Source organism: Mytilus edulis, chromosome 7 (genome assembly GCF_963676685.1).
Source record: "Mytilus edulis chromosome 7, xbMytEdul2.2, whole genome shotgun sequence".
NCBI lineage: Eukaryota > Metazoa > Mollusca > Bivalvia > Mytilida > Mytilidae > Mytilus > Mytilus edulis.
In genome coordinates, this window is record NC_092350.1 from 76,018,622 (window position 1) to 76,042,680 (window position 24,059).

Here is a 24,059-nt window from a genome sequence, read left to right on the forward strand (position 1 = left end):
GTTGTAAATTTATGTGTCATTTGGTCATTTGTGGAAAGTTGTCTCATTAAGAAGCATACCACATCTTTTTTATATTAAGCGTTAGATACACGACTGAAGAAAGAGTATAAACAAATCTTTAAAAACTTTTAATGAATAAAGGCGAAACCAAACATGATTATTATTTGGGCTTCGACATAATCACCTATAAAATATATCTAAACATTATTTACGACATTCTGAATGACATGCAAACCGCTGTTCATTTATATGTGAAACGAATACAGATGTGAAGTGTTTCTATATATCAAATGCAATTTATAATAAACAAGTAACTTCTAGTATTACAGATCACCTTTAATAATAATGATATATGTTTTGTACAATTATTACACTTTTTCAAAAGAACAGATGTGAAGAAATTTAAACAAAACATGACAAAACAAAGACATCTTTAAATATGTAATGGACAGAAGAAAATAGTCCAATCCATTCATATGTCTGAATCAAAGGCGAAAATTCACTTCCGAAAATGCTGACATTTTATCTAACGCTCAATAATTAGTGTTCAGTTGAATATTTAAACCAAGTTTATTTATATTGAGGTTAAACAGTATAAACTATTTTAAAAATACCACATTTGAACTGATTCTGGTATATCTTTCGGGGCTAAATGGTTCAAGAAACTTTTTTTTATTTAACTTAAGAAAATTGTCTTAAAAACCAGTGTATAATGACAAGAATGAAAGATGGCATCTTCAACCAAAATTAATATCATTCCTGAGATACATGTATGTTTATCGCGTATATAGACCACTGTACATAGAGGAATGTCTTTCTGCTTTTACAAGATGTCATATGTGATACTTTCGTCATCAGTTACCATGGTGAACATGACTGCTGTTTTACTCTAACTGGGCAGCTCTTGCTATAATAGTTATGATTACACAAATTATTCCAAACACAAACGCAGCAATGACACAATTTCTGGCAGTTCTAGCTTTTGAATCTGCGAAGACATAATCGCCGGCGTCCGCTGCTTTGTTGGCCTACAAATAAATTAAAAGTAAAAAACTAAGTATGCTGAGGCATGATACGGGTTATGTTCTTCTCAATACATATAATTTATGATGGTATGATACAAAACCCCTAATGGAAGGGATTGTGCTTGATATTAATATGAAGAGGACAATCTTCAATCAGTTTAATTGAGGTTTGGAGCTGCCATGATAGTAACTGCTATTAATCCTTTGTTAATTTATGTTTCATTGTCATTTTTTTTAAATCGTCCTGAACATGCATGAAATATTTGCCACTGGTAAGCAACCAACAATCATTCAATCATTTTGTTTAGTTTCTTTGGTAACCTATTCTGACATCGGACTCGGACTTCTTTTAAACCGAGATTTACTGTGCGTATTGCTGTTTTTTTCTACATTGGCTATAGTATAGGTGAGGGTTGAGATCTAAAAAAAAAACATGTTTAACCAAGTCAGGCCTTTGTTAGTCTAGTTATGGTTTTTAATTCATTTTAGTTTATTCATAAATTTTGGAGTTTAGTATGAAATCCATCATCAATAAACTGTGTTTTTTTAGGGACCAGCTGAATCAAGCCTCCAAGTTCAGAATTTTCTCGCTGTATTGAAGACCAATTGGTGGCCCTCTGCTGTTTTCTGCTCTTTGATCTGGTTGTTGTCTCTTTGACACATTCCCCATTTCCATTCTCAAGTATGTGTAAATAGTTTATTATAGTGGTGACAAAATCTTAGAAATATGTTATCATACACACTATAAACATCTTTAAAACCAAATTAGATTCCTGCCTTTCAGACATATAATACACTGTTAGTGTTATCCTTTTAAGAATAAAAATATATGCTATAATGTAAAATTAATATTTAGATAATAAAAGCTGTTTTCATATTACACTAATAATTTCAAATACTAAGATTTCATGTCAATCCACGAACCAAGAAACATATATTTGCTGTCGTATTTTACAGCGGTATTTCCACGATTCGAGTAAAAACTAGATCGAGGTGATAATTAAGATATACGAAACAGGTTGGCGTAGATAATGCCAAGGTGAATTGAAAAAATAATAATATAAACTTAAATTTATTGTCTCTCAGTCTTTTGCAATTTCTTATTTCACGCCTGGTAAACCATCCAATCTTCAACCAAATGGTTGAGACGGAAAAAAATGTTTTTTTTTATGGTCAATCTAACCAAATCTAGGCAATTTTCAACGACTCATAGCTTGCTAAATAGCACTGTGGCCCATACTTTTTATTATATGTTTGAAAAAAAGCATAGTACAATCGTTTTGTGGCAAGTAAAAGAAAATTCTATCTCAAGAAATATATACCTATGATCTACGTTAACTGGTTGAAAGATTGATTCAACAGAAGATCTCAACATTGTTCCAGAATATCACAACCGATACCAGACAATCTCAACATAATATACTTTATAACATATTTAGCTGAATGGAATTGTATTCGTAAAGAAAAGGAACAAACTGTACTTTTATGTTTAGAAAATACCAATTTACTGATATGTTAGCTATAACGATGATTTTAAACTGGAGACATTAGATAGTAAATTACTGCTGGAGAAAAGTCATTCTGATGTCATTTTAAATAATATTTATCCATATTATACACAAGACATACCCTAATTCAATTATCTATAGCATGACATTCTCCTATTTTACAAAAAAACTCACTGACTTTCAGTAAATTGACGAAAAGTCGACCTACCCTGTGTTTATTTGGATATTTTGAACCAGTATATATAAAGCTCAACAGGAAGTGCCCGAAAACATTTTTGTCTCAACCATTTGGTTGAGATTAGATGGTTTACCATTCGTGTATTTTCCGCATCGTTTGTTCATTTGTGTTGTGATTATTCATCATCATCCAGTCTTGGGCAAAATCACTTGTTTTGAACTCTAACCAGGTCGGGATATTATCAAAATAATCCTCCCCCACATCCCCAACACAAAAAAAAATGTTCGTTCCCCTCATCCCGAATATTGTTATAAATACTTACATCGTTTGCCGAAATAAGTGCACATATACCAATGGGCCAAAAGCAAAAACATGCAAAAACGGCAGGAATACACCAATTGGTTGGTCTTTTACCTTCAACGACCATTGCTTGATAATGGTTTGTGACCTGAAGAATAAATGTTAAAAAGTAAAATAACAAGTAAAATAACAAACAAACAAAAAACTGCAAGGGAAATTTGAAACGGAAAGTCCTTCATCAAATGGCCAAATAAAGTTCAAATAAATCTAACGAATGGAAAACAACTGTATTATTTCTGACTTTGTACAGGCTTTTCCTTAAAGCCCCAGTCACACTGTCATGTTTTGCTACGTTTTAAAATCCTACGTTTCATCTACGTTTTGAATAAAAATGTCCCGTTATTTTGAAAGATAGGTTTTTCTAGGTTTGTGCTACTACCAGGTTTTGCTACGTATTAGTACGTGTAGACTCACGTTTCCACCACGCATTGATACGTTTCGATACGTAGTAAGCACGTTTTGTTACGATCTGCTAAGCTTTGATACGTATTTACTAGGTTTCAACTTTGTTCCAATTTTCGCTATTGTTCACACATTGTTGTCTACACAATAGAATTCAATGAGCCTCTCGGACAAGTGAGATGTTTAGCTAGCTATAAAACAAATAAAACAAATAACTGTTCCATCAAAGAAACCGTCGATGGCATATATAGACAAAGTAGATCAGCAGTATTGTTGATTATGACGTCCATTATCACTGAACAAGTACACATTTTTGTTTAGGGGCAAGCCTCTCTGGGGGCAAGCTAAAGCACGCTACCGGGTGCGAGAGTTTATCACTGTATTGAAAACCCATGCATGTACTTCGGCTGTTTTCTGCTCTTTGGTCGTGTTGTTGTCTCTTTGACACATTCCCATTTCCATTCTCAATTTTAAGCAATATCACAGTGTGGGAACGGAACTGTACGGTTTTCTACTAATTTGGTCATTCGGGAGACTGTCAAGCGGTGCTCCAACATTTGCAAAATAACAAGTTACTTGATGGAAACTTTGATGAACTCTTATGTTGCTATATAACGTTTCTGCTTCAAGTTTTGATAGCTAAAACATTCTTTATGTAAATATGAACCAATAAAATAATAAGAAAGATATATGCATCCAAACGTTTTCCTTAGAATGGTGGAGCTCCGTGTAAAACGATCAAAATTGTCACACAACAGCGATCAAAAATGTCAAGTAAACATCGAAAAATCAATGTTTGCTACCTGAATTTTCACATGTACCTTTTCTGATATATAGTCTTACCTGTCTGAAAGTTTCAAAGCCATTGTCCCAGTAGAAATCTAAATATATTAATTTTCTCCATGTCGGATATTTTTATTGACTGTACAATCGCTTGCAAGTTTACTGTAATATCACTCGGAGCCTTCCTGTACAATCGCTTGGAGCTTTTCTTTTCATCGTTTGGCCAACTAAACTACTCCGAAAGGAGGGTAACCTACTTTACCTTGTTATGACTTCACGGTCCAGCTAGCAAGCAAGCTAGTCAAAGGTATTACTTTTTCCTACACACTCATTGCATTTTGCTGTAATATATTCTAGTGGCATATGACTAATTATAACTCTTAAGTAGATAATGCTTACTACTATCTCTTCTGACACATTCGTGATCAGTTTATGTTTTCCATGATACTTTTGTCATATAAATATTTATTAAAACTACTGCAATCCAATACAATACAATATATGTCTGGCATGATTTTTCTGTTACGATTTAACAGTTACTTATTTGGTATTGTTTTTTTTTTTTTCATTTTTTTAAACCTAAATTACACTTAAAAGTGTTAATGATGTTTGAAGCTTTTATTTGAATGGATGCAGCCTGCATTAGCGGATCTGGTATGCGGGGAGAGGGAGTTTTGGTGGTTGAAACCTCATTTTTTTTCCGATTATTTTTTTATTTTGTGGACGTTTCAGTGTGTTCCGTGGTTTGGATCCCCCTTTTGCAGAAAGGCGGGATCCGCACCTGGTCTGATATCGTCAATAATAGTATGATGATCCGATCATTCATCTGATTTTTCATAGTTTGGTCTTGTGCTGTGCTAGTTTTGGAGAGAAATGAGCGCACACAGACATTTTTAACCCTGCCAAATTCTTTATGTACCTGTTTCAAGTCAAGCGCTCGTAGTTTAGTGTAGTAAAGAGTTAAGTGTGCAAATGATAACTCTTTGAAAGTTTCGACCTGCCAGACGAGGAAGTTAAAGACTGGGTAACAAGTAACAGACCTGTACGACTTTACTGTTTGTTTATCCTTGATATTATTTGAAATATTTCAAGGCCGTAACTAGGCATCTTATTTTAGTGAGGCAAAATAATTCAGCCGAGCGAAGCGAGGCGAAATTTTTTTTCGGAGGCTATGAAATGAATGGTGCAAAATCCTGCATTCTAGGCATTTTTAGAGAGTTTGATAATGTTTTGAATTTGGACACTTTTTATATAAATTTTTCATATTTTAAGTCTTTTACTAACACCAAATTTTTAACAACTTTATTTAAATTTATATGTAAGATAATCATCCAAATATTACTGATTTGAGTCTGCTGCCAGAACATAGAACAAACATCGATTCAGTAGAGTTTGCCAAATTTTCTATTGCCGGTTCAGTCAAATCGTTTCAGAATCATAATTTGGTCTGCTGATATCCTTATCGCGATGAACATGGAGCATGGCAAGACCGCACAATCTCTCGCCACTCATGCATGCTCTTTTCCAAGTTTTCAGTCGTTTCAGGGCAGTCTGTGTTTCTAAAGGTAGCACATTATCATCAACACAATGATAAGTATAAAGAAACGAAATTCCGTAGTCCCGAATAAGTAAAGACGAAATCCTGTGTTAAAGGATAAATTTGGCCAAGCAATTCTACAGGAAAGCTCCAAGCGATTGTACAGGAAGGCTCCGAGTGATATTACAGTGAACTTGCAAGCGATTATACAGTCAATAAAAATATCCGACATGGAGAAAATGAATATATTTAGATTTTTACTAGGACAATGGCTTTGAAACTTTCAGACAGGTAAGACTATATATCAGAAAAGGTACATGTGAAAATTCAGGTAGCAAACATTGATTTTTCAATGTTTATTTGACATTTTTGATCGCTGTTGTGTGACAATTTTGATCGTTTTACACGGAGCTCCACCATTCTAAGGAAAACGTTTGGATGCATATATCTTTCTTATTATTTTATTGGTTCATATTTACATAAAGAATGTTTTAGCTATCAAAACTTGAAGCAGAAACGTTATATAGGAACATAAGAGTTCGTCAAAGTTTCCATCAAGCAACTTGTTATTTTGCAAATGTCGGAGCACCGCTTGACAGTCTCCCGAATGACCAAATTATTAGAAAACCGTACAGTTCCGTTCCCACACTGTGAATATGAAAGACAATAATTCAAATTTGATCATAGCACATTGGCGGGATGTGTATATGCCGATCCATTTCATATTTATGTAATCAAAATGGACTAAGCATTAACGGTTAAAATATACAAGGACAAAAACAAGGAACCTTTAACACGTAATTAAAGAGGCTCAACCCAATAACAAATAAAATAATGAAAATGATTTTTTCTTTTCACATATTTTGTAGATTTTTTTAAAGTTAAGTTTGTTTCTTTGAAACTCTAAGCAAAAAGTCAACTATGATTTGTGTATAGAATGCTTGTAAGATGTACATATAATTCCTGTTTGCATTGTTATATCTGACCTTGGCCTCGTTTTCTTGCATGATGTTAAGTTTATGTACAACTTGCATTACATTAAAAGATTAAAATAAGGTGGTTGTCGGAAGGCGCGTTGTTTATAATGTACGAAATCTATCTAAAGCTGATATATACTTTATAGTACACATATCATTTTGTTACAAAGCTTTGACACCTGACAAATTCGGGGGTATATTTGTCTTTAAACCCCATTTACTTTCACAACTTCCGACATATCTGTAGCATTTTATCGTGAGTATGTCACTCAGAGACTATAAAATATTTTCCACTGCCATAGACATTTATCAAACTATAGATCTTTAACTTTGAATACTTCTTGAACTTGTTGATACCATAGTTCAATGTACCGCGTCATTTTCTAAATAAAAATTTTATAATTTCGTTACACATAACGGGGAAAATGTCAGAAAAAAACAGGAAAACGTATAGTAGGCGTACTGCAAAATTGTGTTTCTCTGGTATCTTTCGCTCCTATTTTTTTTTTACACCGAAGGCCCTAAAAGTCGTCCGGTCTACAAGTCGGCATATATATATATGTAGGACTCTAAAGTGCGATGGGGACGCTAAAGTACCATTGTCACGCTAAAGTGAGATGGTGTGGGCTAAAATGCGATGCCTTCATACGCTATAGTCCGATGGTCTGCGAAAGTATAGACACAAGAAACGTAGTTGGACTATGACATCAAAAGTCGTTTTTACAAAACAAAGATGAACATGCTTCGGAAGATAATATAGACGTTAAGCACGATATTGCGTCTCAAATGGTAACGTCAAATTTTTACGTTTTACGGCGATTACCAATTATTTGGGATAAGTTTTGTATTTCGCTTGCAATTTTTGTTTTGCACATCAATATGGATACTTCTTATAATGTTTTGTTGTACTTAATATGCATTTAATATTTCCCAATGAAGGTAAGGTAAGCAACAAACACTGATCAAAATATATCGTATTTGGATAATGCATGAGAAGATATATATACGGTATGATGAGTGCCAATGTGACAACTCTCTACCAGAGATCAATTGACATAAAATGTATTAAAGTGCAATGTTTTCCCATTTAGATCCAAAAAGGAGGAGGATATATATTTTGCTTTAATATACAAAGTTTATCGAGAATAACAAGTTAAACGGGTCGTGCTTATAAAATTCACTATACTTTCTTTGATAGCGGTACAATTAGACTATGAAATGAAACGATTGTCAGAAAAAAAGGTTAATTATAATTCATCTCATATGTTTACAAGCTTTGCATGATGTAAGGAGGTATTTAGCCACGCTTCAGGCCCAATTTTATTTCACTTTCAATTCTATACACATGAATCTTATTGCAGAGAAATAAAAAAAAAAAAAAATCGCAGTCAGTTTACGCTTTCCAAATTTGAAAATTTGATAAAGATGATTTGTTATCCTCTTGTGATACAAATGTTTTCACAACTTAAGAACCTCATCTAAACGAACAAACCCAGTCATCGGATTTTTTTATGATGCTTTGTGGTCTTGTTGATAGTATCTGACTATCAAGAAAATTCTATCTGAGGAACTATATACAGATGATTTACCATAAAAAGCGTACCCCGAATCGACAACGTTGAAAACGTACGAAAATCGTCCAGTGGACAAACTTGCAAGACATTTCATTTATTTGAAAACGAAGTCCTTTTGACTACGCAAGTTATCAAAAAGTATGTAGCTGTTTTGTAAAGTTTAAGCACAACTACTGAAAAGGACCATTTAGCATGCAACTAATCTAAATTTTTAATAAATAACGTCGCAAATGACAATTTATTTGTAAAAAACGGCGAAATCCGACATTGGACATCTTGCAAGACATTTGCCAGAATCCGTTGCATTTTTATATGTAGTGTGAGTGCTCCAAAAATTCGGTTTTGATATGGTCTATGTATGCACATAGGTGAGCCGAATTTACACAAACGAAATATCATTTAATCTTATATTTTAAAACCTTCAAATTTTGATAACTTAACATCTTCCAAAACCTGACCAATATGAACACTATTTGTTTTTGCCAAAAAATAGCGTTGGTCGTATCAGAAACACATATCCAGTAATACTGTTATACTTTATATATAAAGCATATCATTCATCGAATTTTCGTGGATATAACACTATTTTAAAGAACACAAACACCCCTGCTAAAGTGATTATGCGTATAGTCTGTTACGTCTGATACGCATGTTTTTGACGTTTTGTCAATATGTTGTCCTTATTTTAGACTAACGTAAAATATGATAAAACAAATTGTACTTTTTTTCGGAAAAGTATTTATCTGTCTTGTCTATGGATATAAGTTTTATATAACTTAACTGTTATGATTTTATAGAAAAGCTGTTTATAAGTGTGGACTGGTTGATTACACGGTGTTGACGCAATAACGTGCGTAACGTCATAAAGAATGGAAGCGAACAGATGCATATTTTAAAATGTTTTCGCTGCAGTTCACTTTTCGCGGTCCCGTTAAAAAATTGTCGATTTTATTGAAAAGTAACGTCGGTAAAATAAAGGTACACGTTTTCAAGCGTAAATCATAAATTGTCAACTAAAACATCCGTGTGTACATTGTAGGAAAATATAACATGTATCAATACTCGCTACGAAAAAGGTGAAAGCTCGACCAACCCCTTTCTCTCGCATTTGAACTAAAGCTTGTACAAATATTTTTTTTTATTTATTCCGACAATGACCGAATTTTGTATTTACAACTGACGATTTTAAGGGGAGGTGTTTATATAAATAGAAGAGGGACGCAAGATACCAGAGGGAGAGTTAAACTCACACGGATTGAATGGGCTGTGACGTTGCGCACGATATTGGTGTCACTTTGGAAATATGGTTTAGATGGCGGGTTATTCAAATTCAAGCTCTTATCCTATACAATAAATAGCCATGTTATGCATATCATTCGAAAGGAAATAAACCATAGAAATCAATAACATAGATGAATTTGTGCTTTGTCTATTTCTTAATGAAAAAATTTGCTCATTTCGATGCCTATAACGTCATTTTAAGGGTGTCCCGCCGTTACAATTTTGTTTTATGTGCGTCTTTGAAATCCCAGTGCGGATTCATAAGTAAGTAGAATGGTTTAAAATTTTACAACTATATTGTATACATTTAACGTTAAATGAAGTAATAGACGTTTTTAACTATAAGATAAGGAAGATCGTCAGAAAAGTTTAAACAAAAAAGAGAAAAAATGTCCCAATTTGCTGCTCAACCCGTAAAAAAACTTTCTGTCTTCAATTTCATAATATATAACATACGAAAATGGATTTTAATAATATCAGAAAAATTATACATGTTCCGAAGAAGCTATCTGAAGTCATCATTATGTAACTGCGGTCTTATTTTAAAAACATCGTCATTTTTCCCGTGTCCAATAAAATGTCCCGATGGACAAAATAACACAAAGAATAATTCAGAGGCTTTTTATCAAACGAAATTCTACTATATCTCAAATTTTTATCACCTTTTAACTGATATGAATGGAAAATACATTTATTTACCTTTAAAATGATATTATATGTACTTGTGTTTGAGTTGCAGGTAGAAAATCCGAAACGATCTAAGATGTCCAATGAAATGTCCCCGTAACCGTTATTTGACGTTCGTGTTTTAATAATAACGTTATTTAAACTGTTATACGACTTTTCTTGCATATTTGGCATAACATAATTTAATGAAATGGTCTGATCTATATAAAATAAAGTTCTCATTTAATATGCATTAAAATGTAGATCTGCATTGTTTCAAGGATATAAGATGTTTAAATATTTAACTGGGATACTCCATAAAGACAAGGCCCCTGAGCTACATGTATAAGTATAACAAAGAGAAAACTTACTTATGACCCCACCCCCACATTATAAAAGCAAGATACATTGAAAAAGGAAATGCAAACAAAACTGAAATTATAATTATCCTCCTCAGCCAGATAGTATCTGTAATTTCTAGCATTGCTATTAAAAAATTCGAAGCTATACACATGAATGAAAATTCTCACAATAAATCTTATGAGAAAAAGTACTCATAAGTCATGAACATTTCAGTAAAACGTGCAATCATTTTTTGTTTTTGTTGCATCGACTCATTTAACAAAAAGTTTTATCAGAGAAATACTCGTATGCCATAAAATTACAGTATAGCTATACTGTGAGTACATCTACCTAACAAGGTGTATGAACAATACGGTTATTACTGTAGAAGTAGTGTGACGGAATGAAGTTTATTTTCTCGAATCTCCAACAGAACTGCCTGGTAAATAGGCATGTATATGAAAATTAAAACTTTTCCGTTTTACCATTATTTGAGAAAGAACGAAAGAGAGAGAGAGAGAGAGAGAGAGTAGTTGTCCGATATAAATGATGGATGGCACACAAACATGTAGCAGCTATCTCTAAGGTATTCATTTACAGACACTCCAAACTCATTCGAGAAAGAAAAAAATAACAAATCAATCTTTTGTGTGCAAATGTTTTTTGTTGTTGTGTAAAGTAGATCTTTTTTATCTTCACAAAACGCCACAAAACATAGCTTGAATATTGATTCTTACATCGCGATGACCGTGAGGGGATTAATTCCGATGTATTGTTGCCATAGAGATTTGACTTTCGTTTTTGACTGGTAACCGATCGTATAAATACGCGGATATCATCGAGTGCAAAATAACATATCTTATCGCTTGTTATAAATTCATTTCTGCAATGAATACTCATAAAAACGGAAATTAATAATACAAAGATATTGTGTCGTTTGAAATATTTATATGCATTAAAATCTATGCACACGTACAAAAGAAATGTGTTAACGCATGCGGAAGAATATCACAAGAAAGTTTTGTAGGAAATTATGAATGTCTACTCAAATCCAATCTATTGAAAAAATCGAATTGTGATTGAAGAGTGTCCACCATGCACGTGTACTGCACTTTTATTAGAATCGTAGAATAGAATGATATACAATTGGATGAAAATTATACCTACATGTAACTGCTATATACAAATATTAATATAATATATAACAACACATCAGAGTATACTGATTTGTATCACCACAATATTATAGATATGAAAGCAGTGAAGTTGAATTCCCTGTCATTTATTCGTCATCCACGCAGGAACTTTTCTCAGAAAAAAATACATAAATCTCAGTTTCAGGTATAGAAATGTGATTTTTTTCTGAGACAAGTGCTTGTGACCACGCACAAGAACTTGCGGTCATCCGATGTTCAGTACTTCAGTACTTTGATTATACTTGTAAAACAATGTAAACTCAAACCAACAAAGATTAAAACCGAAAACATAAAAATAATCGTTTGGAAACGTTTTTTTTCAAAAGTCAAAGAAGATTTAGTGTAAACCGATATACTCTGGTATATGTTGAAAATGGAAGCGCTGAACCAAAAATAACCAATAGTATATAAAAAGTGCATGGAATGCATTCCTGGTCCATAGTTGTTCGCTTGAGAAAAACAACATTTATCCATGTGAACATGCATGCACATATAGCAAATACTTAAAAATACACATCTAATAAAATGAAAATAATTGTATCATTTAAAATCGGATTTTAACCTGCTGGTAATCTGTGAGGTAGGTATTGGTCTATGTAAGAATTTTTTATACTTTGCCAAATTCTATAATTTCAAATATTATTTAAAAAAAATATTGATCGCCGACCCTTTTTTGAAGCTTGAATTTGTGAAAAAATATCAGTTGAAAGGATACAACAATACAGAATCACCGTTCTCATAATAAAGTATTAAAAAGAAGATGCGGCCGTATGACGAGACAAACTTCCATTAAAGACCAATTAACAATTTCTATAGGTTTCTCTATTGCAATCAAATATGAGCAAAACCCGTACCGTATAGTCAGCTATAAAAGACCCTTAAATGACAAATGTAAAACAATTCAAACGAGAAAACTAACGGCCTAATGTACAAAATGTGTAAATTCCTACATAACATAATTTTCTTAATCATTTGGTAAAACAACCCTGATTTAAAAATTGTAATCAATGAAAACATTAAATATTTTCTTTAAAAAAAAATAGTTTAGACCCCGACCATCTTTAAATTATTGAAAGTTGGCAACGGCAGCATAAGAGCACGTATTTCTTTTTCAAACTTGATGAACATTTTTTTTATAAAGCTTTTCGTTTAATAGAGATTTTTGTCAAAAATATTCTATTTTTAACGTTTTCCATGAAATCGTGGTTGATGTTAAGATTGTGGTCTTACTTAAACGTTAAAATAAATAATATGCATTATAATGTAAGTATAAGTCACTGCTTAAGGTTATAAGCAAAGACAGCCAATGTGATATGTTGTAAGCACGCTCGTCCTAAGAGTAAAGAGATTCGCCTCAGATTTGTCCTGCATTTGTTTCACTCATAGTATCAAACTAAGTTTGAATGTTTTAAAACATTGAAGACAAAAAAGCGCCAAAAAATATGTACAAAACAGACTCTTTCGTTCATTTCTTTTACAAAAATTAGGGAGTTAATTTTCTCGTCTTAATTGTTTTACGTTGTCATTTCGGGGCCTTTTATGGCAGACTATGCGGTATGGGCTTTGCTTTTGAATGCCGTACAGTGACCTATAGTTGTTAATTTCTGTGTCATTTTGGTCTCTTGTAGAGAGTTGTCTCATTTGCAATCATAACACATCTTCTTTTTATATATTTCATCATTTAACAAGACATTAAATTGTTATTTTGTGTTATTGTTGCATCTATAATTCTTCGCAAAAATTAAAAATTTGTTCATGTATTTTTGTTCAAATTTAATGGAATTTTGTATTTGCACCGCCTTAAAAAAATAAAACCATATAAAGAAGCAACTTCGAAAATCTCTGTACTTTAAGCTGCATTTCACATGAGTAGAATATAAGGTCAACGTTTGAAACTTTCCGTGGAACAACGTCAAAATCGTCGTTTTATTAGCAACGTCGTGTAACGCTAAGTGGCACCAATACCGTGCGTAACGTCTGTGTGAACGGCAAGCTACACCAATTATCCAATACACACCTTGTCTTTGACATGCATGAAATATTTGCCACTGGACGTTAAGCAACCAACGATTTAATAGGCTGTGTGAACGGCAAGCTACACCAATTATCCAATACGCCCCTTGTCTTGAGCTTGCATGAAATATTTGCCACTGAACGTTCAGCAACCAACAATCAATCCAATACGCTTTAATTGTTAAAACTTGGTTTAAAGGGAATAAATATATAAAGTAATTTGTGACATCTTAATTACCCTTTTAGCAAATATTACGTGGTCAGTCTTCTAAGTTTAGAAACAGTCACCTTAGACTATATCGGTAAATCTTAAATCTTCTCTTCTCACATTGTATGTTATATCATAGCATACTAGAGCTTGCAAAAAGACTAGATTTTTAATATCATGCACTTCAGTGTTTCCCTTGAACCTTACTCTATTTTTCAATCGCACTTTAGCGTACTATACCATCGCACTTTAGCGAAAAAACAACCATCGCACTTTAGCGCGAGACACCATCGTACTTTAGCGTAGATCATCGCACTTTAGCGTGACCATCGTGTTTTAGAGTACCATCGCACTTTAGAGTCCTACATATATACCAACATCAGTAATTATTATAATAAAAAAAAAAAAACATTACAAAAATAAACCACAAGAAAACGAAAAAAACGAAAAAATCGTCGACAGAACGAACCATGACACATGGAAAGGTTCGTACTGATTTTGTTTCTAACCGTACTTTTAAATGAACTATTTTATTTTAGAATGAAATAATCTTCAATAAGCTGGAGTATTCAAATTTAAAGTCAAATAACTCAATCAAAATTATGGTAATCGATACTAATGACAAAAAGTACTTTCTTGTTCGCATTTACACGTGACCTTACATCAAATAATAATTTTGCAAGGGTGTAATTAAGCTCATTGTTTACTAAAAATTCAGAAATTGTTGCGAGGTTTTAATTAATGCAAAAATTGCAACTTCTTGATTATCGCAATAATAAGAGCACATACAAATATAAATCGCAATAATTAAACTCGCATTTTTGTTATTCTTTCAGAAATCTGAATAACTAAAGTCATCATAGATACCAGGAATGAAATTGTGTATTTGCGTCAGACGCGCGATTCGTCTATAAAAGTCTGATCAGTAACGCTCGAATAAATAAAAGTAAAAAAGGCCTAATAAAGTACGAAGTTGAAGAGCATTGAGGACACAAAAACACTAAAACTAAAAGCTATGCCAAAAACAGCTACTGTAATCTAATACTGAGAATGCATGCATTAATTTTCAAATTGACAGTAATCTATATACCTGAATAACTCTGATTTGACTGTATTTACTTTGGTAGAGATACACCTTCTATCCGAATAACACCGATACGTCTGTGCTTACTTTCATGACTTTGGCACGTCGCCGATACATGTATGACGTCGACGATATGCAGCGGTAACTCAAGACGTAGCCGATCCCGCGGTCTGCTCGACATTATTAGTGCATCAAAATAATACGTCACGTACAAAAAAAATGGAATACAATATATAGAGTCCAGCTTAAAATTTTCAGTTATTTTACAGTTCGAGTTGGTTACCACAGTTCATATAAAAAAATGTATAACACTCAATATTCGCCTTGACATGCTTATTATACAAATATGCTTGATTCCTTTACCTTAAGGGAACTAAATTAAAAAAAAGAGTATAAAGTTGTCTGTAGCACTGATAACTTGTGGGGCAGAGTATTTTTTCAGCATTTCTTTGATGTCGACCATAACAGACATGATCACATTATTGGTATTTTTCCAGTTGTATATGTCCACGGTAACCTTTCCATTAATAATCACAGAAGTTGAGAAGGTGTAACTACATTGCTTTTCTAAAATTCCCACTTCTACAGTTAATTCTGAGTTTGGTGGAACAGAAAATTTTTCCTGCACAACCCATGTCAGCATTTTATTCTCCACATTTTCTTTTGCATTTTTAATGGACCAGCCCCTTTCAAAAAATCAACCCCATCCCAATTAACATCCAGGTAAAAGTCCTCGAGCTTCGCAGAAATACTTCCCGGTGTAGCTTTCATATAACTCATCCATGCCCATGATTTCAGATTCTCCTCTAAGTCTATTACACCAACAGACATTGCTTTACTGTTCCTAAAACAAATGAAAAGTTCATCTTATTGGATATTTCAGTATTTCGATTAACCCTTGTCAATTTACAATCTCAGTAGAAAACAATATTTCGTAAAATTACATAAAAAGATTTCATATGATTACTTAAAATATTTAATCATCACAGTGACTGTAATTACAAATATCGTTGGGTTTTAACTTTCTTTCGATAAAGAGGACAGTATTGTAGTCATTCTCCCGGCAAAAATGTTTGGGTTCAAAGAATCTAATAGCAGACACGGTGTAGGGATTTGACCTACGGACAGAAACAATGTAGGATTTCTGTTAATTTATTTGTTAATTATATGAAAAAGAATTATGCCTCGTTCACAAGGAAATTTAATTCGATTTATTTAAAAATAATTTTATATTGTTCTTCCCTCGCCGGGATTCGAACCCATGCTACTGAGATATCGTGACACCAAATCGCCTGCACTGTAAGCGTCCCGCTAGACCACACGACCACCTGGGCTTCATAAAAATGAATCTTTCGGTGGTCGGGAAAATGGTTGACAATTATGGCTACATTTTTAAAAAATAATCTTTAATTTATCTTACTCAACCCTTTTGTGTAGCTTTACAATATATTTTTATCATCTATTTCATGTATTTCATATTTACACAATTTGCCTGAAACAGACCAGGCAATTTGTGAAATTTTCATTAAAAATTTCAGGCATTTTAAAAAATGCCCGCCAACTTTAGGCATTTTAGAAATTGCCTAAAAATTCAGTCATTTTACAAAATGCCTAAATTTAGAAAATACCTGTAACATATATATATACACTGTGTATCATCGCCACCGGAAATTGGGTACTAACGAAATAGAAAAAAAAGTAAGCAAGTTTAGGATTCATTCATTTTAAAGCATTTCCACTCATTTGATGAGGGTGCCGTTTAAGAAATGATTTTCTGATAGATAATTCTTTAAATTATCAGGCCGATAAGTACAAAATTAATACAAGATTTTGTGTAATACTCCAAAACTTGCCACTTAGTACCGGAAAATTTCGAGGTCGGTCATCCTCTGTCGCCCCATTCTCAAGATATTGACCTGTTTTTCATTATTTTTCCAGACACGTTTTTAGATTATTATAGTGTGGCATCATATTAACTGAAATTTATTGTCAAAAACATGTATTTTAAAGAATATAGACCATAAAAAATAAAGTCTAGGGTACGGCAACTTGCTCGTGTTGACAAATTTACTGTATGGCAACTTGTTTTCAACTGTATGGCAACTTGCTAATTTTAGAATAGTTATTTACCGTCCTTTCAAAGAAAATAAAGTATTAAGTTCAAATATCTAAGGGGGGTACCCTTTTATGTTTAACTGTTTTTGTCTTTTCAAGGTTTTAATTTGTTTGAAACTGTTATTTGACTGATAAATTTTAAAAACTGTTAACTGTTGTCGACCCACTGTCTGTAATCTGTTTTGTTAAAATTTGCAATGTTGTTAACTGTTTATTAGAAATTGAGATTCCTGTTATCTGTTACTTAATACTTAAAGTGTTCACTGTTTTTGACATTATTTTCTCTGTTAACTGATCTTAACTGTTATTTACAAGAATCACATTATAATTTGCTGTCCACCTCTTTCTTTACGTTGCTTCCGCAAAGGAGTGACATAAACAGCATATATGTAACTGTACATGTCTTTAAAAAATCTTTGAGTATAGTAAATCCTTGATAAAATTGAGAATGGAAATGAGGAAAATGTCAAAGAAACAGAAGTCCGACCAAATAGAAGAAACAACCCGACGCAACGAGAAAATTATGCACTAGGGTGCATGGGGTGTCAATTCACAGATAGGAAAAAAACTTAGAATTGACACTCATAATTTCTAATCACTCTCTTTCCCTTCCTGCCTAATAAATAAGGCTTACTATTTGAGTTATGCATGTGTATATTTATGGAAAGAGAATCGTCCATAGATTTGATTTCCAATAGTAATAATGGTGAAATATAATCTTTTTTTTTGTGTGTAACCATGGCAACAATCAGCATTTATTTGATACCAAATATTGCAAAATAGGGGGTTGAACATGTCACAAAGATCTCAAAAATTTGGTCCAAAGGAAATTTTAATCAATAAGAGTGATACATTTCCTGAAACCATAGACATATATCTATCAAAAGGTAAAAAAAATCATATGCATTTCTGCTGTTTTTTTCCATAAATTGAATTGATAAGATCGAGCGTCAAATCTTTGTTGAAAAACAATACAAAATTTCTAAATCTATGGCGGAACGGATAGGAACGTATGGACGTTCAAACTGAAGAAGGGCTTATAAAACATGCTAAAAACAATCTAAATGTTCGTATAAACCCACTAGGAAGGCTATATTATTATTCAACTATCTAAAAATCAATTCAATTGTACAAAAACTTTCATATTTAGAAAATTCACCATGGCTATAATGCGAAACTAAACTTGTAACTGTGTATTGATATACCTGAAGCTGTCTCCTAAGTGAGCAATCATTAACTACAAAAAGGGGGTAGAAGTTCAATGTTTGTTTCTTGAAACATATAAATGAACCAAAATTTAAAAAAATGAAATAAATACAAGACTACTTAGTATATACAAATGTAGCAAAGTTTACGGACTCAAGTTGGGTCATGCAGGTGCAACAAATGCGGCAGTGTTAAACATGTTTAGGGATATCTCATGCCCCTCTTTATACGTCTAACCAATGTAGTTATATCTGCCTTCTATTTGTAATTTATCCAAAACGTTAAAAGGAAAGGCCACTTCTTATCCAGCTAAAACCCTGGTCAGTCCTATGATGAAAATAATTCATATGTATATGGAATGTTTGATAGGTTTTATTGACCCAGAGTACCTGGACGGAATTGTAAAAAATAAAGTACCTTTTCAATTTGCAATTCGTGAAATAACTGAGCAGTGTGGCCTGGTAGAGGAGGCCGAAAAATGAGGACTTGGTTCTCAAATTGATGTCAAATTTGCTAGTCTAAGACTTCAGAAATGTAAAAATGGACCAAGGCTTTTTTTTTATATCAGCTCAGAGTTCTTAATTGCGATTTGGAGATGAAAGAGCGCTTCAACTTGTGACACCTTACATGTTACTTTCTGATTTATACACTGGTTTTGATGATTTAAAATAAAAATCAGTAAACCTTCGTAATTCCTTTAAATATAATCATGTAAGCAATGGGTCGTATGAATACCCTGACTGAGATGTAACCATAATTTATAAGAACCCCCGCCAAAATAATGTTCGCGCCCTATAGTATTCACTCATTCTATCTGTTTGTTACACTTTCCTACGTCATGACGATAACCCAAGTTTGCTACGACTGATTGACATAAAACATTTACTCAACAATATACATAAGCAGAAGAAGCCTCGATCCTTTTGCCGTTTGAAGCATTTTCGATTATTCATGACACAATTCTTTTTTCTTGGAATCGATCACTCCGTCTGCTTTTACATCCGTTCAATTGTCTGTCCATGTGTCAATAAAAAAATATGGTACTTGCGTGTGTCTTCTGAAAATTAGTCAGCTTTATAAAAGATTCCTTATGGAGCTTGGCATTTCTGCGACTTTGTACAGTGGTTTTCAAACTTTTAAATACATTGAAGATATGCACTTCCCATTTTCATTGCTTTTGGGTTCGTTTGAAAAAAAGGGTAAATTAAAGTTGATGTTAACTCTTATCAGCATTTGAAAGTTGTTAACTGTTTTTGCCAAAACCGAGGTGTTGTTGACATGTTAACGGACCCCTTCCCCCCATCTAATTATGCATTAGATAAAATGCATTAGATAGAAATATCATTTGCATGACAGCATTTAAGATGTATACAAATTATATATTTTCAAAAAGAAACTGACAAGAAAATGAATTCGAAATGCAATTCACGATTTGTTTTTCATTACTTTCGATGAAAACAAAGTATTTTCTTAATTTTGTCTGTCCGAATTCTCGATCCTGTGGTTCGGTGGTTGTCGTTGCTTCATCTCCATCTTATTTGTTGTTTTCATAAATTGTTTTGTTACACTGTATATGAGTTAGGCCGTTAGTTTTCTTGTTGAGTCCTTCCACATTTTTCTGTCGGTGCTTTTTATAGCCGACTATATAAGGTACGAGTTTTCGTTGTCGAAGGCCGTACGATAGCATATAATTGCTTGCATACACTTTATTTTATCCTGATGGATAGTTATCATATTTGCTATCATACCACATCTCCACTGTTTTTATCTAAAAAAAGCTAGCACCAACAACAGATGAATGGACGGTTTATTTTATTGAACTTACACAATTTCAACCTAACAACAAATAAGATAACAGCCGTTAGTAGTACAACGATATATAAATGTATTTCGGATAATATGGTTGAAAAAAACCTTTTTGTACAAAATCGAAAAGCGGTGCGCAACAAGGCCTTCTGAACTGAATTAACGGCATATATTTAATAATATTTGATAAGTAAGACATTTTGTATATTTGTAAGCCTGTAAAGCTCTGATATCAACAAAATATCGTCACTTGATATTATCTAAACAGTGATTAATTTCCTCTTAAAATTATAATAAATTGCAAGACGCCGTACAGACAAAAGTTGTTATTTTGCAATTCGCCGTACAACGTCCTGCAATTCGCCGTACAACAAACAAACAATGTTTTTGTCCATATTCTTTCAAAAACATGTTTTTGACAACAAATTTCAGTAAATATGATGCCACACTATAATAATCTAAAATCGTGTCTGGAAAAATAATGAAAAACAGTTCAATATGTTGAGAATGGGGCGACGGAGGACGATCGACCTCGAAATTTTCCGGTACTAAGTGGCAAGTTTTGGAGTATTACACAAAATCGTGTATTAATTTTGTACTTATTGGCCTAATAATTTAAAGAATTATATATCAGAAAATCATTTCTTAAACGGCACCCTCATCAAATGAGTGGAAATGCTTTAAAATGAATGAATTCTTAACTTGTTTACTTTTTTTTCTATTTCTCTCCGCTTCGTTAGTACCCAATGATACACAGTGATATATACTCGTTAATTATCAATTTTTAGATGGTGATGTTCCTTTGTCACCATCGTACGGTGTTTATATATCTCAACTTGTACGATTCGCTCGTGTATGTAACAATGTTTCAGATTTTAACGAGAGAAACTTATGTATTACCGAAAAATTATTACACCAGGGTTTTCGAAATCAGAAACTAGTCAAAACATTTACTAAATTTTATCATCGGTATAAAGACATCATTTGAAAATATAGCTCAACATGCAGATATCTTATACGTTCAGGTATTTCACTTCACATCCAATTTTTTTATATGGAAATATTCTTCATCAAGCACAAAAATGTCAGTATTTGCCTCAGAAGCTAACAAAACCTTTAAATAGATTTATTAAGATGGGATATAGTTACGATACTGTTGTCAGGTCATTAAAGATTGCATATTTTGACGTTAATTTTGATTCACTTATAGGGTCTTTGCATCGGAACTAAACACATAATTTAAAAACCAGCTGTTGGCATATGACACGGGTTATGTTCTTCTCTTATATGTTATGATGGTATGATACCAAACCTCTAACGAGAAGGATTGTGCCTGGTATTCATATGATGAAGACAATCTTTCAATCAGTTAAATTGAAGTCTGGAGCTGGCATGTCAGTTAACTGCTAGTAGTCTGTTGATATTTATGTATTATTGTCATTTGGTTTATTTTCTTTGGTTACATCTTCTGATATCAGACTTGGACTTCTCTTGACCAGAATTTTAATGTGCGTATTTTAATGCGTTTACTTTTATATATTGGCTAAAAGTATAGGGGGAGGGATGAGATCTTATAAACATGTTTAACCCCGCCGCATTTTTGCGCCTGTCCAAAGTCAGGAGCCTCTGGCCTTTGTTAGTCTTGTAATATATTTAATTTTAGTTTCCTGTGTACAATTTGGAGTTTAGTATGGCGTGCAATTCATTATCACTAAACTAGAATTTATATTTGTTGAGGGGCCAGCTGAATGACGCCTCCGGGTGCGGGAATTTCTCGCTGCATTGAAGACTTTTTGGTGACCTTCTGCTGTTGTCTGTTCTATGGTCGGGTTGTTGTCTCTTTGACACATTCCCCATTTCCATTCTCAATTTTATATATAAACAAGTCTAAATTGAAAACAACGTTCAAACCTATGATTGCGTTGGATAAAAACCGCAATTTTTATACGTGTGCATGTAACAAGTTTCGTTGTAGAGGGGTCTAAATACAGCACAAACAACATTGTCCAAAAGAACAAAAGAGTGAAAAAAAATATATTTTAACAACACGCATTTGACTACTTTTGTATCAGGTCGAACAACTGATGTTCTTAAACCCTGCTGACTGCCATTGACGATTGACAAATAAATAGATCACTAGGTGTGACAAAATGAATCTCTATATTAATTTAATACCAAGTAGAAAACAATAAACGTGCGGCAAAGATGGTAAACGACATCATGAGGTGCTATTTTTTTTACACCGTATCCGGATTTCGATAATTAATGTCTCTTCATTGATGTTAGGGATCGAAAAGTTTTCGGAATGCCATATATATATTATGTATTTAGAAATCACACCATTACAACGTGTTCACTTGCGGACGGTTTTCCCACAATTATCTTAGTACCTCCTATACATTTCTAGGAATATGAGTTTTTAAAACCGTCCGTGTTGAGACCGTGTATATTCCATATTGGGTTAGTAGGGAGGTGGGGCTAATTCAATACAGTTAGTAGTGGAGTTACGACTTTGGCCCTTTTTGATTAATATTTAAATGTATTGAAAGTGCTGTTTACAATTGTTATATCAAGGTTGTAAATATTAAATTGTTATTGTTGACATCAGTTTTTTTGTACAGACCAATGTTAGTAGGTTCTTAAAATTGAATACTTGAACATTTTAATATAAAATTTAGAAGATGTGGTATAATTGAAAATGAGACAACTCTGGTCTAATTTAAACAAATGAAGATAGTCGGTAAGAAAAATACGGGGTCAGTAAATTCCATATGGGGTTCGAGCTTCGCTCTCACCCCATATGGAATTTACTATTGTTCATATATGGTGGATAGTTCCACCCCTTTGGAGCTGCAATATAATTTACATGTGTTAGTGTCTTGAATCATAGCAAAATAAGACACCCCCTGCAATTGTCTATCAAGAAAATTGTTTATTGGCAAAGTCTACAAATAAGAGACTAGCCATACAGTGCTAAAGATTGTCGGATATCCGAAAAAAGATATGCGATTAAAAGATCCGTGCTTTTTGGTAACTTAGTTATATATAATTCAGTTTGCACTCGAAAATATCTTTTAAAAAATGGTTGATATGGTAAGCAAATGCCAAAGAGCTGTTTAAAGTGAACTCACATATATTTATATGTATTAGTATCGTGCAAATGCTCATTTCCTAGGTACCCTTTCTTAGTTTAACTGTTTTAATCTACGCGTTAACTTACTATCATAATCTTGGATTTGTTTGGATTTAACTTTAAATTCCATTTTCATGCAAATTTAGCGGACTGCAGTTCCTTCTCGGACTTCCCGATAGGTACCATAGGTATATACATGTACATACTGCATCATCAGAAAATATTAGAGTTTAAAATTTGAGAAGAGAGTTCGGCGTCGAAATCACTGGCTTCAAGCATACCTATAAGCATATTTTTTTAAATATTGCATTCTTTACTAATCGTGCATTGTATTTTCTAGGTAAAGAGGAAATACGTTAAACTTTCCGTTTAAGAGTAATATACGTTGCAGTTGTCTCCCTTTTCATTATTAAATGCATGTTTTTTAAGAATTATCCCGTTACAAGAACATGTAAGGTCAATTAATTAAACGATTGTGCCTTTCATCTCAATTATCATTAAAACAAAACTAATACATCCAAAAATATCATATCAAAACAAAACACCTACCATAAATTATTTTGCTTACTTGAAGTTTAATTTAGAAAAGTTTTGCTTTATTTCCTGGTCAAGGTAAATCATGGATCAGTGAAAATTAAAAAGACAGAACAAAACCCAATTAAAAT

General features: G+C 32.9%; 1 long non-coding RNA gene across 1 annotated transcript; it reads right to left on the reverse strand.

The window, feature by feature from the left end:
- Positions 1 to 323: 323 nt before the first annotated feature.
- Positions 324 to 15,283, reverse strand: LOC139482214 (uncharacterized). Its single transcript, XR_011654792.1, has 3 exons — positions 15,141 to 15,283; positions 3,034 to 3,159; positions 324 to 1,028 (listed from the first exon to the last, which is right to left on the reverse strand). It is a non-coding gene; the product is annotated as an uncharacterized lncRNA (long non-coding RNA).
- Between the last annotated feature and the right edge of the window lie 8,776 nt (positions 15,284 to 24,059).